Genomic DNA, 23,663 nt, shown 5'->3' on the forward strand with positions numbered 1-23,663 from the left:
AAGCACCAATATAAAAACTAAATACAGTTGTGGAGAACCGGGCTCCACAAAAAATATGTCTCTCAACCAAATTGACTGTGATAGAGAGACTTAAACAGATGAAAACGAAACAAAACAAAACAAATAAAACAAAAAAACGGCTGCAATACTGCGGGGAGGGGCTGCGGGGAGAGGCTTACACAGTTAAGGACAGGGACAGGCAGCTCCACCTTGTGTTTGCAGCCAGGACGCAGCCCTTGAAGAAACCGCACCTTGGGACTGGGAGCTGAGCGGACAAAAAGACCGGTCGTTAAGGGCCATTTTGGGTCGTTGCCGCCTGTTGTCCGCTGCTGCTGGTACAAAAGACAGAGAAGTAAATGAAGATACAAGAAAGAGGAATAGGAGACCAGTTAAAAGGAGCGTTCTGTGGCTGGAAAAAAGGGAGCTTGTTCCTGCTGTCTCTCGTGGAGCCTGCTCCCTGAGGAGCTGCACAAACGGAGCCAAAGAAACGGGAGAGCTGGAGCACACTAAAAAAGCTGGGATCACTGCTCGCTCCCCAAAGCCCTCCGTCATCAACCACTCCTAAAGCAGCCCTTGCAGCCGCGCTCCCGAGCTCCAGCCGCAGCTCCAGCTGCAGCTCCAGCCGTGTCCCTGCCGACCCCTGGGCTCCCGCCACCGCAGCAGCCCCATAGCCCCGGCAGCCGCAGCCGCGCTCCCAAGGCAGCCGTCGCCGTTACTCTATCAGTGTTTCTGAGCCGGGAACTGTAAGACTAACCAAGAAACCTCTCCTTTCCTGTGCTCTCTTGCCTGGCCAAAAGTAATCGGCCACAACACATACACGCACCTCTTCTACCCGATACGGGAAAGGCTTCGGGCTCTTTCTACCCCCAACTATTTTTCTCTCTTTACTGAACGGCTACATTTGCATATCCAGTTCCTCCACCCCCTGACTCTTTGAAAACTGTTACAGTAAAGTGGTATTTTAAGCACATAATCTCCATGTTTGTGTTGGTGCGCGCACATCTGGGCAGAGTTTTGTGCTCTAGAGACACACCCGGTGTAGCCAGCCGGTCCCAAGCTCGGGACGAACCCCCCGGGAAAGTAAAATCAGCCAATTTGTGGCTGTTCCTCCTCTAATCGAGAAGAGAAGGGGCGATCCGTGATTCAGCTCGAGTTTTCTGACCCGGGTTGAACTCGGACCGCAACAACAGTGTTCTTGTTTTGTTGAAAACACTCATACTAAAGGATGTTTTCATTTATTTTTGTATATGAAAGAACTGAATAAGACAAGCGTGGACGAGCATCAACATTACCAGTTATATAATAAAATAATAAATGTAGGAACACGAAAGCGTTTGCATTGGGACAGTAAAAACCAGCTATCTTATCTTTCTCACTGCCTCCATTAGAGACCAAAGACAAATGCCTAAGAATGTACCTAAGAATAAGGAGATTATGAAATCATGCTCCTCCTGAATACCCTCCCAGCATCCTAAAACGCAATGCCTGGAAAATACCTAAAGATGAAGTCATATTTCTGTACTTGTTAGCCCTCGATGGATTTTTCTCCTTTTTTTATTTCTTATATTAATTACTTCTGAATTTTTGTAAACTTCGTATCCACAACATTCTGAATACAAAAGATAAATTGCTTAATGCTTGTTTAAAAGTGCCACTTGTTTTAAACTTTAGATGTTCATTTTTTTTTGAACCTATCTAATATTTGAAGAGAAATTTAATATTGTTCTCTCTTAATCATATTTATGTCTTTAATGTTTTGATGAAATTCTATCATGCATCTCCTCAGTAATCCACTAATCTGAAAAGTCTCATCTTTCTGCATACTAAGGCTGTTCTAAAGCTTTGATCTTCTTTCTTCACCTCTCCGAACATTCCCTTTCTGGGACAGAGTTAATTTTCTTTATAACACTCTTTATGGTGTTATGTTTTGGATTTGCAACCGAAACAGGTGTTGATAACACATCAGTGTTTTAGATCTTGCTGAACAGTGTTTACACATAATTTTCTGTGCTCTCACAGTCACCTTAGGAAAGTAAGTAGGCTGGGGATGTGCAAGAGACTGCAAGGGGAAAAAGCCAAGACAGCTGACTATAATTGAACAAAGGACTATTCCATATCATATGAATTCGTGCTCAGCAATAAAAAATGGGAAAGAGTTTTCAAAAGGTTACCATTCTTCCGGGACTGACTGGACATCAGTTGGGTAGTGGTGAGGTATTATTTTTGCACTACTTTAATTTCCTTCATTCCTCCCTAAATTTTCTTCTCTCTCTTTTACTTATTGTCTTTCTCTCGATCCACAAATTTTCTCAGTTTTACTCTTTCAGTTCTCTCTGCCATCCTGTTCAGTGGAAGTGAGTACCTGTGGGGGACTTACACCTCGATTAATCAGCAGTAATGTATAACTTTATATTTTTTTTCCATTTACTTTAATCTTTTACTCTTTTGACCTTTGTCACCATCCAGTTTAAATAAACTGTTTAGACTTGATCTCAGATTTCCTAACTGTGTCTTGAGAGTTTAACTATTATTTATAATTTACATTTATTTGCAATTAATTAGTTTCTTATAGGTTTTCTAACTATTATCAAAGCCCTGATTTTGATTTTCTGTCTGTGAAGAAAAAAAAACTTTATGTTTTAAGATATCCTTCTTCAGGACAAATCTACTTTTATATCATTATTGATAAAAATGAGCCCACTATATAAAGTGCACGATGAACATTTCTGGGTATGAAATAAGGTGTTAAAACAAATTTTGCTTGGTCTACTTTTCTTTTAGTATTAGAACAGCTCTGTCTTCATAGTCTTCCTTGAAGGATATAGACTCTTCAATCCTATTCTCAAATTCAATTGAACAATTACAAATGTCTGTTTTTCCCTGAGGAAAAACAAAACAAAACAAAAACAAAACAAACAACCAAAACAAAACCTAAAAGCAAAACAAACAACCAAAAACCCAAACAAAACAACAACAACAAAAAGGTGATTCTGAAAACTGTCACAAATAATGGATTTTTATTGTGAATTTATCTGGAATAAACAGAAACATAAAAAAAAAAAACAAACAAACCACAGTGACTGTAGGAATCATAGAATAATTAAGGTTGGAAGGGACCTTAAAGCTCAGCAAATTCCAACCTCCCTGCCATAAGCAAGGAACCCTACCACTAGACCAGGTTGCATAAAACCTTGTCCAACCTGGCCTTAAAAACCTCCAGGGATGGGGCATCAACAACCTCCCTGGGCAACCCGTTCCAGTTCCTAATGCAACTAATTAAGGAGGAATTATTTGTTTTGTTCTCTTTATTCAAACCAGGACTGGAGTTAAAAGTTGCATTACTTTCACAGAATAATGTTAAATGATACATGCCAAGTAATTGTGGCTGTTGGTGTTTAAAATTTTAGTATTGAACAAACTGATTTAAGCCATTTGGGAATGTTTTGAAATAAAATATGATTGTGGTTACACAATTTAATTAAATATTTGATAACTCTCGCACTGTAACTACTAGATAGGAGTAAAGATGAACATAGAAAGCAATTAGAAAAATCATTTGGGAAACTAGATTAAACATCAAGAGATATATCCTCAGCCTTTGTAAATTTGCCTATTTCCACTAGTTTTAGTGAATCTATTTAACATTTTACCCACTGAGCATCCAACCCTAAGAATTTATAACCTCATGAATTCAAAGGAAGACTTTGCCTCCCACATGTAATAATATATTATAACTCCAGAATTTTGGCAGAATTGGAAAATTTAATGAAATCACATTATATTTGTATTATCTATACACAGAGAAAAATTTCTAAAACATGAACAAGTTAACAGGTTTTGTTACAGAAACAGGTGCCTGGCATTCTGAAGTTTATATTACACCATGAAACATAAGAAAGAACCTCTGAACCTCTGTTAAAAGATTAACAATGTGAGAAACGTTTGTCGCGCCAATGAACAGGCCCACACAGATCCTTCAGCGAAGCACAGTTTATTTACATCCTTGCAAGAATGGGTGACCTAAGCAAGTAGGCACACCTATAGCAAGGTGAATAGCGGTTTATATTGCCTATTCCCGACGCAAAATTCCCTCCCCTGTTTCCCCACTGGCTGAGGACTCCAGGGTTTACAGCCTATCCGACGCTTCAAATTATCCTATAAGTTTCCCGCCCCTGTTTACACATTCCATTCTAGCAGTTTACTTTTTACCTTTTAAGGTAAAATTTTGACCTTTCTTGCCCCCTTGGCTGTCTTCCCAATTAACAATCTACTGGTGTCATCCTGCCCTGAAGAGCAGCATAGAAGTAGCTTTGTTCGGCCTTATCTTGGGCCATAAATCCTTCTCCATGTTCAGATCCCCCAGATGGAGCCCAATTAAGTCCCTCAGCCTCCTGGCCCATAAACCACTCCAGGTGTCACTGGAATGTGTAGATATCTCTCAAACAAACAATTATATTCTTAACACTAAAATATACTATATGTTCCTAACGCTAGAATATATATATGTGAACCAAACCAAACACTACATTTCTAACACTAGAATGCAAAATCAACACTACCATTCATTTCTAACAACAAGGACTTTACTTGATATGGAAAAGTAAAAAATGAACATGTTACATTCTAATTGGTTAAACAGAGTATACTAGGCCTCCATGTGTTTAAGTTTTTATCTATCCAGAATGCAAATAAACTCACTGGTTACTAAATTAAAATTTGTACTTTAATTGATTAATACATTTATAAATTCCTTGCTGAATCAAGACTTTGGTTCAACTCCATTTTCAATGCGGTTTATTTTTCAGTCTTTTGATAATAACATCAGTAAACAAATGGAAGGAGGATCATGCAAGGTTCCCCCAGATATGAGAATATAAAGCGACTCATATTCTGGTTCCCAAATAATGCCTTGAGGAGAATAACAGCATAAGTTGAAACTACAACCAACACGCTGATAGGAATACAGTTCCTTTTAATCTCCATTTAGAAGACAAATTACTACAAAACTAACCCACTCCCAAGAAAGGTGAGAGCTAATGTAATTTTTTTTCCTGTTACCTTTGACATATAATATGAGAAACATAAATACCTCATTTAGCAATTTCATTATCCAGTTAATCAACATGAAATATTAAAGATATTTCAGGAGATATAAGGGAGAGTTCAATTCCACAACAGTCATTAGGAAAATTATTAAATTTAGTCAAACTTCCATTTATTAAATGATCTTGATATTAACTTTCAAATTATCCTGAGATGCGCTGGATGCTAGTTAAATGATTCTGAAATACCTCTAAAGCAAAGGAGGCAAGATTAGGACAGTGACTCAGAAGTTAAGAAACTCAAATCCAGTTTTCAACCATCCCCTGACTATCTTCAAATCACTTAGGTTCTACAGTTTTTCTCACTAGCTGTATAATTTCTTATGATTGTTAATCTTCTATGGACGTGATCTGTCCCTTACTATGTGTGATTTTACGGTTTACAGTACTGACTTCTTAGAATCCTTTAAAATTTGTTCCTTACACATATACCTAATTGTTAAGTACCCAAGTAACTGATAAAATAAGGATTTTTACAATAACATGTCTGAGAGTTCAGTCAAATAATTTTCTATCAGTAAATTTCAGTCATATTTAAACTGTCACAGATTTACTGGATTTCATGTTATAATTATGAAACTCCAGACATTTAGGAATTTAATTCTTCTTTTAGTTGCTATAGAATGTAGTCTGTATATTAATGGAAATTAGTAGACTTAATCTTCAATCAGATTTTAATTAGAGTTACATCATAGCAGCTAGGTCAATGAGTATGTATGTCACTTTGATCAGCTGGGACTTTAAACTAGAACTACACTGAACAAACACATGTAATTGACACAAAACACTGATTAACATGCATTTTTTCAGCTCATGAATAAGTCCAGGGAAAGCCTACATGCAGAAAAATTGTGTGGATTTTACATTTTGTGTTGTGGGAAACGGTTCTTCCCCACAGAAGTCTAAACAAAATGCCTATTAAGCCAGCAAAGACCTTCTGCTGATTATATCCAGCTAATGGACTAAAACCAGGCCTGCTGCTCAAGGACAAACGAAACCAAAACAAAAGATGTGATACAAGGCAGGAAAGACGGGCAACAAGTTATGAATTTCTTCTAATAGTTGCCGCCATAACTTGGGGTGTAGTCCATGGGATACAAGGGGATAGCCTGCTGTCTGATCATGGGCTGCAGAACAACTCCTAGGGAACCTTCTTCCCCTTCTTCCTCACCAAGCTTGAGATCTCCACTCCTGCACTGCATTCACCTCTGCTCTCCAGTTCAGCTCTTCTCCTTTGCCCTCCTCGCTCTCAGGTTTTCCCTTCTTTCAAATGTTAATCACAGAGACGCATCCATTGTCTCTCTAATGGCTCAGCCTTGGCCAGAGGTGTGGCTGCATTGACTTTGGAGCTTGGGAAGCTTTCAATAGCTTCTTACAGGACTACTGCTGGGACATCTCCCCCACTACCAAACCATGCCATAACCTAAACCAGCACAGAATCAGAGAATCACAGAATTGTCAGTGTTGGAAGTGAACTCTAGAGCTCATCTAGTCCAACTCCCCTGCTAAAGCAGAATCACCTAGAGGACATTACACAGGACTGTATCCAGGTGGATTTTTAATATCTCCAGTGAAGGGGACTCCACAACCTCTCTAGGAAGTCTGTTCCAGTGCTTTGTCACCCTCACCGCAAATAAATTTTTCTTTATATTTAAATGGAACTTCCTATGTTCCAGCTTGTGCCCGTTACCCACCTTTTAGATACTTACAGGCATTAATAAGGTCTCCCCTCAGCCTTCTCCAAGCTAAAGAGTCCCAGGTCTCTCAGCCTTTCCTCGTAAGGCAGATGCTCCAATCCCCCAGTCAACTTTATTGCCCTTCGCTGGACTCCCTCTAGTAGTTCACCATATCTCTTCTACTGGGGAACTCAGAACTGGATGCAGTATTCCAGATCTGGCCTCACCAGGGCAGAATGGAGGAAGAGAATTACTGCTTTTGACCTACTGGGCACTCTCTTCCTTATGCACCCAGGATTCCATTGGCCCTCTTGGCAGCAAGGGCACATTACTGGCTCATGGATAATTCACTATCTACCAGGACTCCAAATCCTTCTCCTAGGAAACGCTTTCCATCAGGTCCACCTCTAACTTATATTGGCGCATGACATTCTTCCTCCCCAGGTGCAGGACCCTACACTTGCCCTTGTTGAACCTTATTAGGTTCTTCTCTACCCAGCTTTCCTCCCTGTCCAGGTCACACTGGATGGCAACACAGCCCTCTGGAGCATCAGCCAGCCCTCCCAGTTTTGTATCATCAGCGACCTTGCTGAGGATACACTCTGTCCCCTTGTCCAGGTCATTGATGAATATGTTGAACAAGACCAGATGGAGTATTGACCCCTGGGGGACACAACTATACATAAAGTCAGTAAAAAGCAGAACTTCACTCAGTCATTAATTCCCTGAGTCAGCTTATGAGAAGATAAATACCCACCAGGGCAGCAACACCATTTACGAGAAGGTGAGCAGGTGTTTCATGCTGTCTTCGGCTATGTTTCTGATGTGTAAAATAAAAATGTGGGATGAATTTTATGAAGCCTGTGTCCAAGGTTGATGGATACTACAAAATACCTCTTTTGCATTGTGAATTGACAACTCACCTTTTTGGCAATACCAGAATACTCCGCATCACAAAATAGCCTGGGAAGATTAACTTTCAAAATCTCCTAACCTTTCTGTTACTTTTTACTTAGCTGTATGGCATCTGCATCCTGAATTTGCCCTTTTTAAACAGAAATGCCTTCTCCTTACCACTATTCCTCCTCTTTTCCTTCCCCCCTTTATAAAGCTTAATAGGACTTTAAGTAAGCAAGTCAGTAATTAATTAAATAAATTAAATGCATAACCCCTAAGGTTACACATAAAAGCGGAAATTGCTCTGACTGCTCAGTGACACAGAATGTAATTACTGAATGATTAACAATGGGAAAGACAGCTAAGAAATCACCCAAATATATAGTCACAAGATGCATTTCCACTCTGTTAGACCAAGAGCCATCCAGCTGGATCTCAACAGATGGTCTCAGTCTCTTGCAAAATATTAAAGTACTCCTTAATTTTATCATAGGATTTCTACCAAAGAAGAGAGTCTCAATTCATTGTACTTCTAATACTGACAGTGAAAGCACAGGGAGACACTGGGGTTACTCTGTCTTTCTGGCTAGGTGCCCACAGAGGCAAGGAAGTCACTGCTATTGTAATGCAGATAACAGAAATCAAGGCACATACTGCAGCTGAATTAATTTAAATAAATGAACCGCACACTCAAACAGAATTTCAGCTTTAAATTAATTTTTGGCATCATAATTAGCATCTCATGCTTCTGAGAGATCAACACCCAACTGAATAATTTAGCTGAGCTAGACAGAAGTGCAACATTTTAAAACAATCAGAAACACTTTTATGCATTATCCGTTTGTGGGTTGTTTTTTTTTGGGGGGAGGGGGTTGGTTTTTTGTTTTTTGTTTTTTTTTTCCCTAGAGGGACAGGAAAAAGAAAGAGAATGACAAAAGGATGAAAAAGGAAGCATTAATATCATTTGTATTTTCTCAACTCCAGTTCCAGCACTCTGTGACCAGAGGACTTTTCAAAGTAAGTGGGCTGTGATGATTTAGATATGCAATGCAATTAAAGACATGACCTGAGACTCTTAATTGCATGCCAGCTTTATGAAGAATAAGTTTACTGACTTCAGAGGAATTATTAATCATTTGCATTTGTTTAACAGAAAACAGAATTGTCCCAATATTATGGAAAAAATGAGAAGACTGAGTTTTTAATAATGAGCCCTTTTCAGCATCTCACTTTTACTACCATATGATACAAAGAAAAAAATACCCATAATATGTATCCTTCTAATTCTTGAGATTTTAATATTGAGTGAAAAAGAGGAGCTTATCAACAAGATCTTAGTATGAGACCATTTTCCCAGGATATGCTAAAATTTTATTGCAAAAAAGGTTAATTAAAAAAAAAAAATCTCATTGAAAAAGCAAAGAGTGTAACTATTCCACTCCCACACAGCTAGCTTTGTCATATTTGAAACACTGAAGCCCTTTAATCTTGGACAGATGACTACTAAACACAGTCAGTTCAATCTCTATGTGTATTTTGGCAAGAAACGTGATTAAATTCTATTTGTCTTTTTCTACAAGACACATAATACTTCACAGAGGCTTTTTGTCATTCTCACTTCTTCTTAGTAAAATCCTGACTAAAAACTAGAGAGACAACAAAAACTCATGCAGGTATATTTGTTGCAAAGATTCATTTCAGTACACACAATGATACAAAACTGAATATGGTACAGAAGACTGTAGTTCAGAAATATGTATATATTAAGAAAACTGTTACACTTAACCACCTCCTGCATTTGGAATAGAATTTAGGGAGTCTGGATTTTCTGACATAAACTATAAAAAAAACTTTCATATTTTCAGTCAAATGGTATGTTATAGTATTACAGAGATTTAAGACATTAGTTAGAACAGAGAAATCTATGCAATTCGGTCTTCAAATGAAACAAGCTAACCCAAAAAATAGATTTTAGCCTTCCACATTAACTGAAAGGAATAAAACTGGTGCACTGCAGCTAAAATTTGTATTATTGGAATTTGCATTTCCATTGTTAATCCACCGTTAGTTAGAACCAAAGGGTTCAAAGATAAGTTTTGTTATAGTTCGATGCTCCCTCCTGAGGGAATTCTTCCTGAGGGAAGAAATGTTATTATAGAAACAGAGAATGAGATTTTTCAGTTGCTTACTTCAGAAGCAGAAGGTTGCCACAAATAGAGTTTCAGTAATCACAGAATAGGTTAGAAAGGACCTATGGAGATTTTTCTTAATTCTTTAGAAATTAATATGATAATTTTTCTAACAAAGAATGAAGAGCAAATTTTTCACTGTACAAGTGTCTTTGTCATTAGAAATATTCCAGATGCTATCTTGGTCTTAAAAGATTTCTCATTATAGTTATTTTTCTCACATATAGGGAAAATCTACCTCTAAATGTAATTAAGTAAAATATCAGATTAAAAAAAAAATCAGAAATTATGTATTATGAATAATAAAAAAGTTTTGATGCAAGCATTAAAAGACCTTATCAGATTTTAGAAATTGAGAACATGAAAGACTGAAAACAATACAAACCCAAGATACCTAATAGTCCAATCATAATGGATCAAGTATTTGAGCCAAAGCCCTAGACTTACTGCCATTGAAATAAAACATCAGAAATTCCCATAAGATAAATTCTATCTGGTTCTGCTTTGAATCAAAGGCTCATTCTGCTGGAGAATGATGCAATTGCCACTGCATAAGCTTTGTAATTTTGCAGGCCTACAAATACAGCTAACAGTATTTAGACTATCTAAATAATACTATGTATGGAATTAATTACAGTTTCACTTACCTGTGCAGGAGAAAAAATAGTCAACTAATCACTGTGAGAATGAAAAACATAACATATTCACATCAAACTCCATTATTTTCCCCAAATTCTGATTATTTTCATTAACATAAATTCGTAAAATCTTGTGCACAAAAATAAAATAAGGGATATCCTTGCTTCCACCTCCACCTTGGACACCCTACTGCAGCCTTTCAATACTTGAAGGAGACTATAAAGTAAATATAAGAAAGATTTTTGGTTTTGCAGTGATGGTGATAAGATTGGAACAGGTTTTCCAGAGAAGTTGTGGATGCCTTCTCCTTGCAAGTGTCCAAGACCACGTTAGATGGGGCTTAGCGCACCTTGTGGAAGCGCAGCTTCTAGTGGATGGTGTCCCTGCTCGTGTATGGGGGTTGGAACTAGATGATCTTTAAGATCCCTTCAACATCAAATAATCCTATCATTCTATGATTCTGTGAGACAAATAAAACACTACATCTCATTTCCTCATTGGAAAATAGAAAAAAAGAAGAGCAGAGCAGAGCAGAGCAGAGCAGAGCAGAGCAGAGCAGAGCAGAGCAGAGCAGAAGAGAAGAGAAGAGAAGAGAAGAGAAGAGAAGAGAAGAGAAGAGAAGAGAAGAGAAGAGAAGAGAAGAGAAGAGAAGAGAAGAGAAGAGAAGAGAAGAGGAAATGAAATGAAAGGAAAGGAAAGGAAAGGAAAGGAAAGGAAAGGAAAGGAAAGGAAAGGAAAGGAAAGGAAAGGAAAGGAAAGGAAAGGAAAGGAAAGGAAAGGAAAGGAAAGGAAAGGAAAGGAAAGGAAAGGAAAGGGAAAAAAGTAACTTGTATGATAAATGTGACCTACATAATTTATTGTATAGCTAGAAAACATTTATTTTATTATTGTGAAAGGTACAGAAAAACACAACAGAAAGACAAAATGCATACTAAATTCTTAACTGTTTTCTCAGGAGTTCATTCTAGCTGATAGTTGTAACCATTTGAATACTTTAGTTAGGAACTATTTAACAACAATAAGCAAGTTTTCTGGGGGAAAAAATTATAGTAAATACTTGACATTTCTAAAACAGCATATCTCGAATTTGGTCTGCAGATGGCAGCAAATAATCACAGAATAGCAAAGAGTTTTCCAATAAGACTCATTAAACTATTTGTGCTACATGGAAAGTTTGCAGATGACACTAAGCTGGGTGGAAGTGTCAGTCTGCCTGAGGGAAGGGAGGCTCTGCAGAAGAATCTGTACAGGCTTGATCGATGGCCCAAGGCCAATGGCATGAGTTTCAATAAGACCAAATATCAGCTACTGCTCTCTGGCCACAACAACTCCCAGAAGTGCTAGAGACAAAGGGAGGAGTGGCTGGAGAGCCGCCCAGCAGAGAAGGACCTGGGGGTGCTGATTGACAGCTCGCTGAACATGAGCCAACAATGTGCCCAGATGGCCAAGAAGGCCAACACCATCGTGGCCTGCACCAGAAATAGTGTGACCAGCAGGACCAGGGAGGTGATCCTGCCCTTCTGCTCAGCCTTGGCAAGGCTGCACCCCAGGCACTGTGTGCAGTGTTGGGCACTGCAGTATAAGAAGGATGCCAAGGTGCTGGAGAGGGCGTAGAGAAGGGCAACTAGGCTGATTAGGGGTCTAAGAACCAGCCTTATGAGGAGAGGCTGAGGGACTTGGGGCTGTTCAGCCTGGAGAAGAGGAAGCTCAAGGGAAACCTCATTGTCCTCTACAACTACCTGTAAAGATGTTGTAGTAAGACATGTGTTGGCCTCTTCTCCCTAGTGACCAGCAATAGGACAAGAGGAAATGGGGTCAAGGCACACACCAGGGGAGGTTCAGATTAGATATTAGGAAAAATTTCTTCACAGAAAGAGTGGTAAGGCATTGGAACAGCCTGCCCAGGGAGGTAGTGGAGGCACCATTCCTGGAGATGTTAACAAAAGGGGTAGATGTGGTGTTTCATAAGATGGTTTAGTGGTTAGGGATTGTAGGGTGGATGGTTGGACTTGATGATCTTGAAGGTCTTTTCCAACTTTGACGATTCTATGATTCTATGATTCTAAATGTATGTAGCAATGTAGGTTTGTAGGAGTAAAGTATGTTGGGCTTTACTTGATGAAAGAAATTGAAATAAAAATATTGAAGTTAATAATCAGCAGATTAAATTTCTTGCTTCACAGATGTATGTAGTTTTTATCTGCACCATTTATATTATTCACATATTTAGAAATCCTCCTTGGTCATAAACCCATTCTAACAGGTACCATGCAAAAACAACCAAAAAATCCTACTAGTCAGGCTCACTCAGGGAGGAAATACATTTGTTAATCCATTGGGACTTAGGCTCTTAATTTTTTTTCTTGAGCAGCATTTGGATTTAAGCACATCTTCCAAACTAGTAGGTACCATTTTTAAGGCAAATCCTGAAGAATTGAAGAATACACAAAGCTACAGTTAGACCTATCATGTCTCTAATAGATGTTTAATAGAGTTGATTTCTATGGCACTTTATTTTTTTTTTTTTTCCCAACTTCGCAGCTGAAGTTTACATCTGTTTTGGAAAGAAAATTTATAGTCTTGGTATAGTATTAGCCCCAGATTGTGGTTTTTACAAAAAATATGAGGCAGATGTTGCATTTTCACATACATAGACATGATTTGTCTCTTCATAAAGAAGGCACTGTAGGGGATACCATGATCCTACCAGCCAGCTAACTACATTAATGCTAAGAATTTGTAGCTGCTGAAATAAATGTTGCTATGAAATAGAACAAAATGAATGGATAGGGTGATTGCTGCTGCTTCAGAAACTACAGGCAACATATGAATGGTTATGGTAATTGAAAAGTAACATCAACTGAAAATTCTGTCTCCTCAGGAATGTGATAGAGTCTTGAGGTTTTCGAGACACAACTGAACAGGGAGCTAAATAAAGTAATCTAGGCCCTTTTACCATGAAAGGTTGGACTAGGTGATTTTTAAACATTCCTTCCAATCTGGGCTGTTCAATGATTCTGTGAACATCAACATGCAGAAGTTGAAAGGGGTTTTTTTTCTGTTTTTTTTGTTTGTTTGTTTGTTTTTGTTTGTTTGTTGTAAATTGTAGGAGTCCTATTTGCTTTAGGTTCTTCCTCCACTTTTCACACATCTGTCATATCAAAATAACTGAGATCATTTCTCTCATTCTATCACTGAAGTGTCTCAAAGGAACACACATTAAAACTGGAGTGGGAAAAACCTTCTCTAGCACAGAAATTCTTGACTTGTACTTGATACTTTTAGAGTTTCCCATCAATCAGTTGGGTTATATTAAGGAATATTATTTTAAAATCTTAAGAATGCTTGAAAAACAGGTAGACCAACTAATTCTATGTCTTGATTTATGCTCAGCCAACAACTAAACACCATGTGGTTGATTGCTCAGCTTGTGGGTCAAGACAAGGACAGGAGAGATCACTCACCAGTTATGGTCACAGGCAAAAGAGATTCAACTTGGGGAAAACAATCACTTTGATTCATCATCAGTCAAAACAGTAGGATAATTAGATGTGAAAATAGATCTCAAAAACAGCCTGCCTCACCCCTCCCTTCTTCCCAGGCTCAAATTATTTTGTTTCCAATTTCTCTACCTTTTCTCCCTCGTGGTGCAGAGGATAGGGAATCCCAATTTTGGTCAGTTCATCACATGTTGCTTTCTGCTACTCCTTCACCCTGGGGGGTGGACTCCTTACTCTCTTCTCCTGCTCCATCATGGGATCCCTCCCACAGGAGATATTACTTCATTAAATCTTCTGATATGAGTTCCTTCCATGGCTTGCAGTTGCTCGTTAACTGCTCAAGCATGGGTCCTTCGGGAAGGGACTTCTCCAGCTAAGGCTTCCCACAGAAACATGTTTTTTTTCAAGTGCAGCCACCTCCCTTGGCTTGATCCTGAGCTGCAGGTGTATATCTGTTCCAGTGTGATTCTTCATGGGCTGCAGAGTGCCAGCCGACTGAAGTTAGTTTTTTTTTGTTATCTGCCATTATATTTTTCCATAATAAAAGATTTGAGGCTACACAGACTAAAGTGAAAGATCCTATGTCTTTTAATAATGTGGCCAGTCGGTAATTAGGACTCTTCGGAAGTCAATAAGTTAGAGCATTCCAAGTGTCAAATTTAAAAACAATTTAGCTATTGAAATAATACATATATGTGCAAAGAAATACAGTAAGCAAAAAACGTACACAATTTTTAAATTTCTGCTATCTGCATATGCATGAGACTTCAAACCATTAACTTTTGACTCATGTAAACATTAAATAAATTATTTAATATATCTCAAATAGTAAGAATACTTTAAAAAAAATATTAATTTATTCTCCCATTGCTTCCAGAAATAGCAATAAAGCATGTTGTGGTGATGTGAGAGATTGGTTTTGGTTCTGCATCCACAGGATACTTTGTGCTTTCCTGCTGTGGTGTCTGATAGGTGGTGTTTGCATAGCCATGTGCATTCCTTGTATATCAGCCCATTAAATGTGCATTCCCTCTACCAGGAGCTAACAAAGGTCATTAAGAGGATTCTTCTACAGTGTTGAAACTGGGAGTACAAGCTGGGCATAGACCTTCCTTTACTGTCTACTTAATTGCTCCTTCCTTGATGAACCACTGCAACTGATGGAAATTTTATGTACAGATAATACTCCACTGCTAAACAAAATAGGATCAGAGGGTGATCTATTAACTTGAAGCAAATTTTTATGGGTCAGTTGATATGTTAATTAGAGATAATTTCCCTGACATCAAGTCAGTCAAGTCAATGCTACCTGGTATTTTTCCTTTTTTTTATTTTCTTTTTTTCTAAACTTCACATAGTGTCCTTCTGGCACTAAGGTGCAGTTTGTTAGGTTTCCCCATTTGAAATATCCAAAACAGAGGAAGACAATGTTTCAGTCTGCCAAAGATATATATGTATAAGAGGAAACTGAGGATATGTGGCATCACCTGGAATGCGGTGAGGGGTCATATGAACAAATGTCCTTCCAGGAATTTCCAAGGAAGTATTGAACCAGAATAAATGGCAATGTTTGGGGAAAGTTTGTATGTTTAAGCTTTGGACTTCTTTTTTTGGTTTGTTTTTCTAGCAGTCTGTTATCACTTTTAAAAGTGGTGAGGTATTCAGATGGTCAAAAGCCTTTTTGTAACTGTATAAGCATCTAAGACTTCAGGTTATATGCCTCCAGCATGCCACAAAGCAGTAAGCTTACAGATGTACTGAAATTTTCTGGAAAAAGGATGAGATTCCTGTTCTCCCATCCATGAGAAAATTATATATAATATTATACAGAGACCTGTACTCTTACTTAGTCAGCTGTTCTCCCGCCAGCAGCTTTAAAGTATCCGTTAATTCAGTAGATCCCAACAGCAAAGTGCTGAGGGAGCAACAGGAAATGTTTAATGAGATCCTATCACACACCATCCAAATGAATGCAATTCTAGCTTTGAGGCATCTTGCACTGTTGCCATCTAGATACATCTTCTTGCAACTAGACTTTGTAATCATGGAAAGGAGATGACAAGTAAACTAGAATTAAAGGATACAAGGAAGATAAAATATTTTGGTTTGTTTGTGGTTTTGTTTTGTTGCGGTTTTTTGTCTTGTTTTTGTGGTGTGTTTTTTTTAATAGAAAGATGCAGCTTAAAATTCTGTACAGAAGAATATTGGAACAGAAACAGTCTCTGAGTCGGGACAATATGTAATATCATGTAATATCTCTACCTACATACAAAACTTGATCAGCTCTAAATTTCTAATTCATTGTATGGAAAGGATGTGTATATTTTATAAATCTCTGCTTTAACCCAGGTTCATCATGAAGGACTGAACTCAGATCATCAATATAATCCTCTATATTTGCATCAGAAACAGAAGTAAAGTAAATCTAATGCTTTTCCATACAGTGCAGGAAAAAAAGAAGCTAGTATATATGTAACTCAGATTCCCTCGTCTGAGTATCTCTGAACCAAAAGAGACCAGCTTTTCATTTCTGTCTTCTAACTGATCCTTCCAAGCCAATTTAACTTACAGCAACTACTGTTTACTCTTAAAAATCAGAAAGACATCTCAAAAACATTGGTGAGAGAACATAAATAATATATGTGTGAAGTTTTGAAAATGTTGCAGTCAAAAAGCCTGTCAAAGTTAATTGCATATAAAAACAAGAAATTAAGATGCTGGCAGAAAGCAAAAAAGCAAAAAAAAAAACCTTCACGTTGAAAAAAAAGGGATAATGCACGGACTGAATCTATTTAAAATGGAAGAAAGAAGTCCACAAAGCTATTGGGGAATGCAAACTCCGGGAAATATTATTCAAGGTAGTAAAAAACAGATATGTCACTCCTTTATGACACTCCTATCACTTGAAAGGCATAGAATAAACAAGTTGTAATAAATAATACATAACTAATATTAATATTTTCTACTCTGCAGTAATACAGAGAGGCTTTGTGATAGAATTTCAACAATATAATTTTTCTGAAAAATGTGTGCTGTCAACATAAAGTCCAATTTACATGTTTTAATTCCTTCGGTATACATATCAAGCATTTAAATGTATAAGCTTAACTCATCAATAAGTGAACGCCAAATGAGAGAGAACCCAAGGAAATTGCTACTTGATTTGTAAGTTAAACAATTGAAATGAACTCTTTATAAGGTCATGTTCAGAGGTCCTTCCTATAAAAAGGTCACAGATACTTCTGAAAGACATTAGAAGTTAGCATTAATGGACATTTCTGTATTTATTGTAAACTAAGATTTAAGGAGTTTTAAGTAGAAGATTGATACTTGCTATGTTAGTGTAAATTGTCTAAAAATGGAGCTATGTGTTTATTGTTATTACTTTACCCTCTAAAAATTTAAAAATCTTGATTCTTCTAAACAAATTAACAAATGTTTATTTTACTGTGATAATTGTGGACACTCAGCTAAAACTGATTATATTTTTCTTTTCAAGTAAGAAGTGTTTAAGTCATGCATTTTTAAAGCTTGCTTTCTGGCTAATGAAGAAGTCATGCTCATGATGACAAGGTGATTTTTTTAACACATAATTTTGCTGAAGACTGTAAGGAGCATGTAATGTGTATCAGTTACCAAAGCCTGAATTTAAAAAATTATACACATTAGAGATGTACCTCTGGTTATGGTGCCCAGGAGCACAGGCAAGAAGGAGTGCTGGTAAGAGAGAGGGCTTAGGCTTGGCATTGAAGACACCACAACTGTAAATAATTCACCTATGATGAGTAAAAGAAATGCAGACCTGTAGCTGGTCAAAACTGATTTCAGGAATAAAAAAGTAAACAAAGGCATAGTATTTGACATATATAAAAGACTCAACAAATTATTAGTTTGGAATAGCAAGGAGCTGCAGACCAGTGAAGAAAACTAAAGGTGCAGAGGCAAATGAAAGCACAGAAAAGTAGCCCCAAATGATTCATAGATTGAGAAAGAATAAACCAGTGACATGACGAGCATATTTCCCCTTGTGAAGGACTGCAGATACTAAATGTTACCCCTCCCTCCTCCCACACACAAGAATGAAGTCACCAGCTGGAGCAGGGGAGGGTAAGCATAACACCAGGAGCAGGGTACTAAATAATTATGTATAAAACAATTTAAATGTATTTTGTCTGTATTTTTCTGTAACAACTACCTCTGGACTAACAAGATCTAATATTTATATTCCTGAATTTATTTATTAAAAACAAACAAACAAAACCTACTGGAAAACAAACAAACAAACAAACAAAAACCTTAAAACAACAACAACAAAACAAAATTGTTGGTATCTTTCTATTTAATTACTTTGTCCTTAAAAATAGCTAGTTATAGAACTACAGAAACCTGTAAGGAGAAATAATAACTGAAAACTCTTAAGTATTCACTGTAAACTTAAACACAGCATCCTTGTAGTTAAGTTGATCAAGTATGGGTTTGATGATCAGGCAGTGAGGTGGATCAAGAACTGGTTGAAAGGAAGAAGTCAGAGAGTTGTAGTCAACGGGGCAGAATCTAGTTGGAGGCCTGTGACTAGTGGAGTCCCTCAGGGGTCAGTACTGGGACCGGTGTTGTTCAACATCTTCATCAACGACCTGGATGAGGGTACAGAATGTACCCTCAGCAAGTTTGCTGATGACACCAAGCTGGGAGGAGTGGCTGACACACCAGAAGGCTGTGCTGCCATTCAGAGAGACCTAGACAGGCTGGAGACTTGGGCGGGGAAAAACCTGATGAAGTTCAACAAGGGCAAGTGTAGAGTTTTGCATTTGGGGAAGAAAAACGCCATGTACCAGTACAGGTTGGGGGCTGACCTGCTGGAGAGCAGTGTAGGTGAAAGGGATCTGGGGGTCCTGGTAGACAGGAGGATGACCATGAGCCAGCAGTGTGCCCTTGTGGCCAAGGCCAATGGCATCCTGGGGTGCATTAGAAAGGGTATGGTTAGTCGGTCAAGAGAGGTTCTCCTCCCCCTCTATTCTGCCTTGGTGAGGCCACATCTGGAGTATTGTGTCCAGTTCTGGTCCCCTCAGTTCAGGAAGGACAGGGAAGTGTTTGAAAGAGTCCAGCGCAGAGCTACAAAGATGATTAAGGGAATGGAACATCTTCCTTATGAGGAAAGGCTGAGGGAGCTAGGTCTCTTTAGTTTGGAGAAAAGGAGACTGAGGAGTGACCTCATCAATGTTTACAAATACGTAAAGGGTGAGTGTCAAGAAGATGGAGCTAAGCTTTCTTCAGTGATGACCAGTGATAGGACAAGGAGTAATGGATACAAATTGGAGCATAGGAGGTTTAAGGTGAATATCAGAAGAAATTTTTTTACTGTGAGAGTGACAGAGCACTGGAACAGGCTGCCCAGAGAGGTTGTGGAGTCTTCTTCACTGGAGACGTTCAAAACCCGCCTGGAAGCCTTCCTGTGTGATGTACTCTAGGTGACCCTGCTTTGGCAGGGGGGTTGGACTAGATGATCTTTCGAGGTCCCTTCTAACCCCTAGGATTCTATGATTCTATGATTCTATGAAAATGAGAAACTGTTATCTGCTTCTCATCTCCTTTTTATGGTACAAATTACAGTGTAACAGAGATAAATAGTATTTTTGACAATATTTATAATAAAAGTACAGATAGAATAGTTATGGATCTATTAAATTTTTGTCTCAGGAATCTACTAGCCCCCTCAGTAATAATGAATCACTGTGGGGTTTTTAGTATATATCGAGTATGAGAAATACAAGTATTCTATATTCTTTTTATTTACTCATTTTTTAGCTTGGGAGTTACATGACAACACAAACAGTTGCTCACATTTAATAAAATGCTGGGGCTTTTTTGTGATCCAAATGACAAGTAATTGCTATAAGGAACATAAAACTTGGAAACCTTAGATACTCCAAAATTCATATTTCTATTTTTTTTACTTACTACCTCATGTTAGTGGGTGAGCCCTCTCTTTGCTTTTTTCCTTTCCCTCTCTGAGAGGCTATATACTGCAAACCTTCCCAATTTCCCTCTGACATGATTTCTGAAGAGATGATTTCTTGGTACTTGTGAGCTTTCTGGAAAACAGGCATACCTGAAAGCTGTTGTATCATCTCAGTGGATTAAATATAAGGGCTCAAAATTAAGAAATGTGTTCCTCAACTTGTGTTGTGATAACACTCAGGTTCTTTTTCTTTACTATTGTAATCATTATTGTTGTTGCCATGATCATTGCTAATACTATTCTTGCATTTTCACTATGAGGTCTTGTCAGTGCTGCAAAGTTGGAAACATAGACTCAGTAAAATTTAAACATTGTTACTATTTTTGACAGATGAGAGTTGGTTTGATGTTTTATGTAAGTTATGTTTAGTTGGTTGCTTTTTTGGATTTTGGGTTTTTTTGTAACTCTAGGGAAATATTCAATTTGCCACTGAAAAGTTAAAGAAAGGATTTCTAAAAGGAAGAATTAAGATTGAAAATAAATACAAACATTTTGTATTTCTGCAAATAAAGTTAAGCCATCTTGAGATTCCTTCACTTCCCAGTGTTTAAAGAAGCAGAATTGTAAGTTTAATTTCATCATTAATACTTACTATCATGAACCATACTTATACTTGAGGGTAGAGTGGGAGCATGGCCACTTCTACTATATTGTTTATGGCAATATAGATGAGATTTTTGCTGCAAAGGAAACCAAATGTTTCAAGTCTCTCCCAATCTGGTAATATGAAAATCCTGATAGATAATCTGCTGCAACATGCCCAAATTGGTTCTTAACTCCTATGTAACTACTGTGAAGCAACTTCAGAACTATAATGTTTTATACAGTGGATTGAGCCAATACTAATATTGGTGAAAAATATATTAAACATCTGAAAATACGACAAATGTTTTATTTATAACTGCAAAAATGAACACATTTCTCAAATTAACTATCATTCTTTTCATCTTACTTATCATCCCTTTTTTCTTATTGCTCAGGTGTTCTTATTGAACATTGTCCCATAATTCCATGAATTTGTGGGGTTTGGTTTTGTTTTTTTGTTTGTTTGTTTTGTTATTAAGTAGTTATGAATAATTGATTCTTATCCTTTTACACATCTCACTTTGGGAAGTACTACTCTTTTGGCTCTCTTGAGCCTCCTTCCCCCCCCCCCCTCCCCCCCCCCCCCCTTTTTTTTTCTCCATTTAGCATTAAAATAATTTAAAGGTTTTATGTTAGCAAAAGACTTAGATAAACTGTAATGAAAATGCTCTGGCAGTTTACATTTTAGTAGCCTATACATTTACGTTTAAGTCCTATGAAGAGTACATACAAATTGTAACAGCCACATTACATCATGTCATATATTATAAACAATTATTTCATTCTATGACAGACCTCATTTACAAATAAAACAAAAAATTAGTTCAGCTTTTTCCTTTCCAATACGAAATACTTAACAAGTTAAGTTTTACTCCTCAGTAGTAATTAAATAAATATGAATTTGACTGCATCTTATGGTAATAGCCTGCATGACCCACAGAGGGTCAGGTTGCAACCTGAACTATTCTATGACAATGTAGTAGTTTATTACTTAAAAAGAATAAAATTTAATAGTCTGGAAAGCTACCATAAGAGCGCATAACTTAAGAGTTATATTGATTTCAACATAATAAAGAATGCCTTCTCAATCCCTTCCTGCATAGCCTCACAGCATTTTTGTACTTACCATAAGTGGCCTACCCCTTCCTCCAAAGGCCATAGATTCTCATTTTCTCCCTTAGTGCCAACCAAAGCTCCCTGTTTAGCTAGACTGGTCTTCTATGCTGCCTGCTTGCCTTAGAGCACATGGGGATGGCCTACTCCTGTACCTTCAAGACTTCCTCCTTAAAAAAGTATTCGGCCTTCCTGGACTCCTATACCCTTCAGAACAGATTCCCAAGGCAATCAGGGTGTTGAACAAGGTATATTTTGCCCTTCACAAGTCTAGGGTGGCAGTTTTGCTGCCCCCCCCTCCTGGCTTCTCTAAGAATAGAGACCTCTAACAATTCACGGTCTCTGTGTCCAAGATAGCCTCCAACCATCAAATCTCCCACCAGCCCTTGCCTGTTTACAAACAGCAGGTCTATCAGGGCACCTTGCCTGGTTGGTTCACTCACCAGCTGTGTCAGGAAGTTATCTTCAACACATTCCAGGAACCTTCAGGACTGTTCTTTCTCTGCTGTGCTGTAATTCCAGTATGCATCAGGGATGTTGAAGTCCCCCACAAGAGCAAGGGCAAACAGCTGTGAGATTTCACCCAGATGTTTATAGAACAGTTCATTCACCTCACTGCCCTGGTTGGGAGGTCTGTAACAGACTTCCACAGCAATATCAGCCTTGTTGGCCTTGCTCCAAATTCTGATCCAAGCACACTCAATCTTGTCATCACTATACTCAAGTTCTAGACATTCATAACAGTTCCTAATATACAGGGCCACCCCACTGCCTCTCAGAATCACAGAATCATTGTATTTGAAAAATACCTTGAAGATCATCAAATCCAAACATAACCTAAATCCACCTGCCATAACCTATTCTACCCATTCAGTGCTTAAATCATCTCCTTAAGCACTACATCTATCTTTCTTTTAAACACTTCCAGGGATGGTGACTTCACTGCCTCCCAGCTCTCTCATTATCCTAGGGTGAATCCCGTCTGGCCCCATAGATTTTTGAGTGTCTAGGTGCCGCAGCAGGTCTCTGACTGCACCCTCATGGATTATAGGGGAGGTTGTTCTGCTCTCCATCCTTACATTCCATCTCAGGAGGTTGAAAACCCTGAGGGCAGCTGGTCTGACTATTTAACTTGAAGGTGAATAAGGCATTAAGTATCTCTACCTTTTCTTCATCTCTGTTTGTCTTGTTTGCCCCCCTCCCACACATCCAATAAGAGATGGAGATTCTTCCTGGCTTTCTTTTTCCTGTTCATGTATTTGGAAAACCTTTTTTTATTGTTCTTTATGGCAGTGGCCAGATTGAGCTCTAGTTGGGCTTTTGCCCTTCTAATTTTCTCTCTGTATGTCCTCACAAGCTCCTTGTACTCATCTTGAGTTGCCCGCCCTTCCGTCCAAAGGTGGTAGACTCTCTTCTTCTCCCTGAGTCACAGCAAAAGTTTCCTGTTCAGCCAGGCCCGTCATCTTCCCCAACTGTTTTACAATACATGGGGGCAGCCTGCTCCTGCACTTTTAAAACTTCCTACTGAAGAGCATCCAGCCTTCCTGGCCCCTTTGCCCCTCAGAACTGACTCCCAAGGGACTCTCTTTATCAGTGTTCTAAACATGCCGAAGTCTGTTTTCTGGAAGTCCATAGTGGAGGTTTTGGTGACTCCCCTCCTTATTTCACTAAGTATTGAGAATTTAACTATTTCATGGTCACTAAGCCCAAGACAGCCTCCAGCCTCCACATCTTCTACCACTCCTTCCCTGTTAGTGAAGAGCAGGTCCAGTAAGGCACCTCCCCTGGTAGGCTCACTTACCAGCTGTGTTAGGAAGTTATCTTCCATACATCTGAGGAACTTCCTAGCCTGCTTACTTGCAGCTGAGTTATTGTTCCAGCAGATGTCTGGTAGGTTGAAGTTCCCCACCAGAATTAGGGCTGGCAAATTTGAGACTTCTGCC

Source organism: Apus apus, chromosome 1 (assembly GCF_020740795.1).
Source record: "Apus apus isolate bApuApu2 chromosome 1, bApuApu2.pri.cur, whole genome shotgun sequence".
NCBI classification, from domain to species: Eukaryota; Metazoa; Chordata; class Aves; order Apodiformes; family Apodidae; genus Apus; species Apus apus.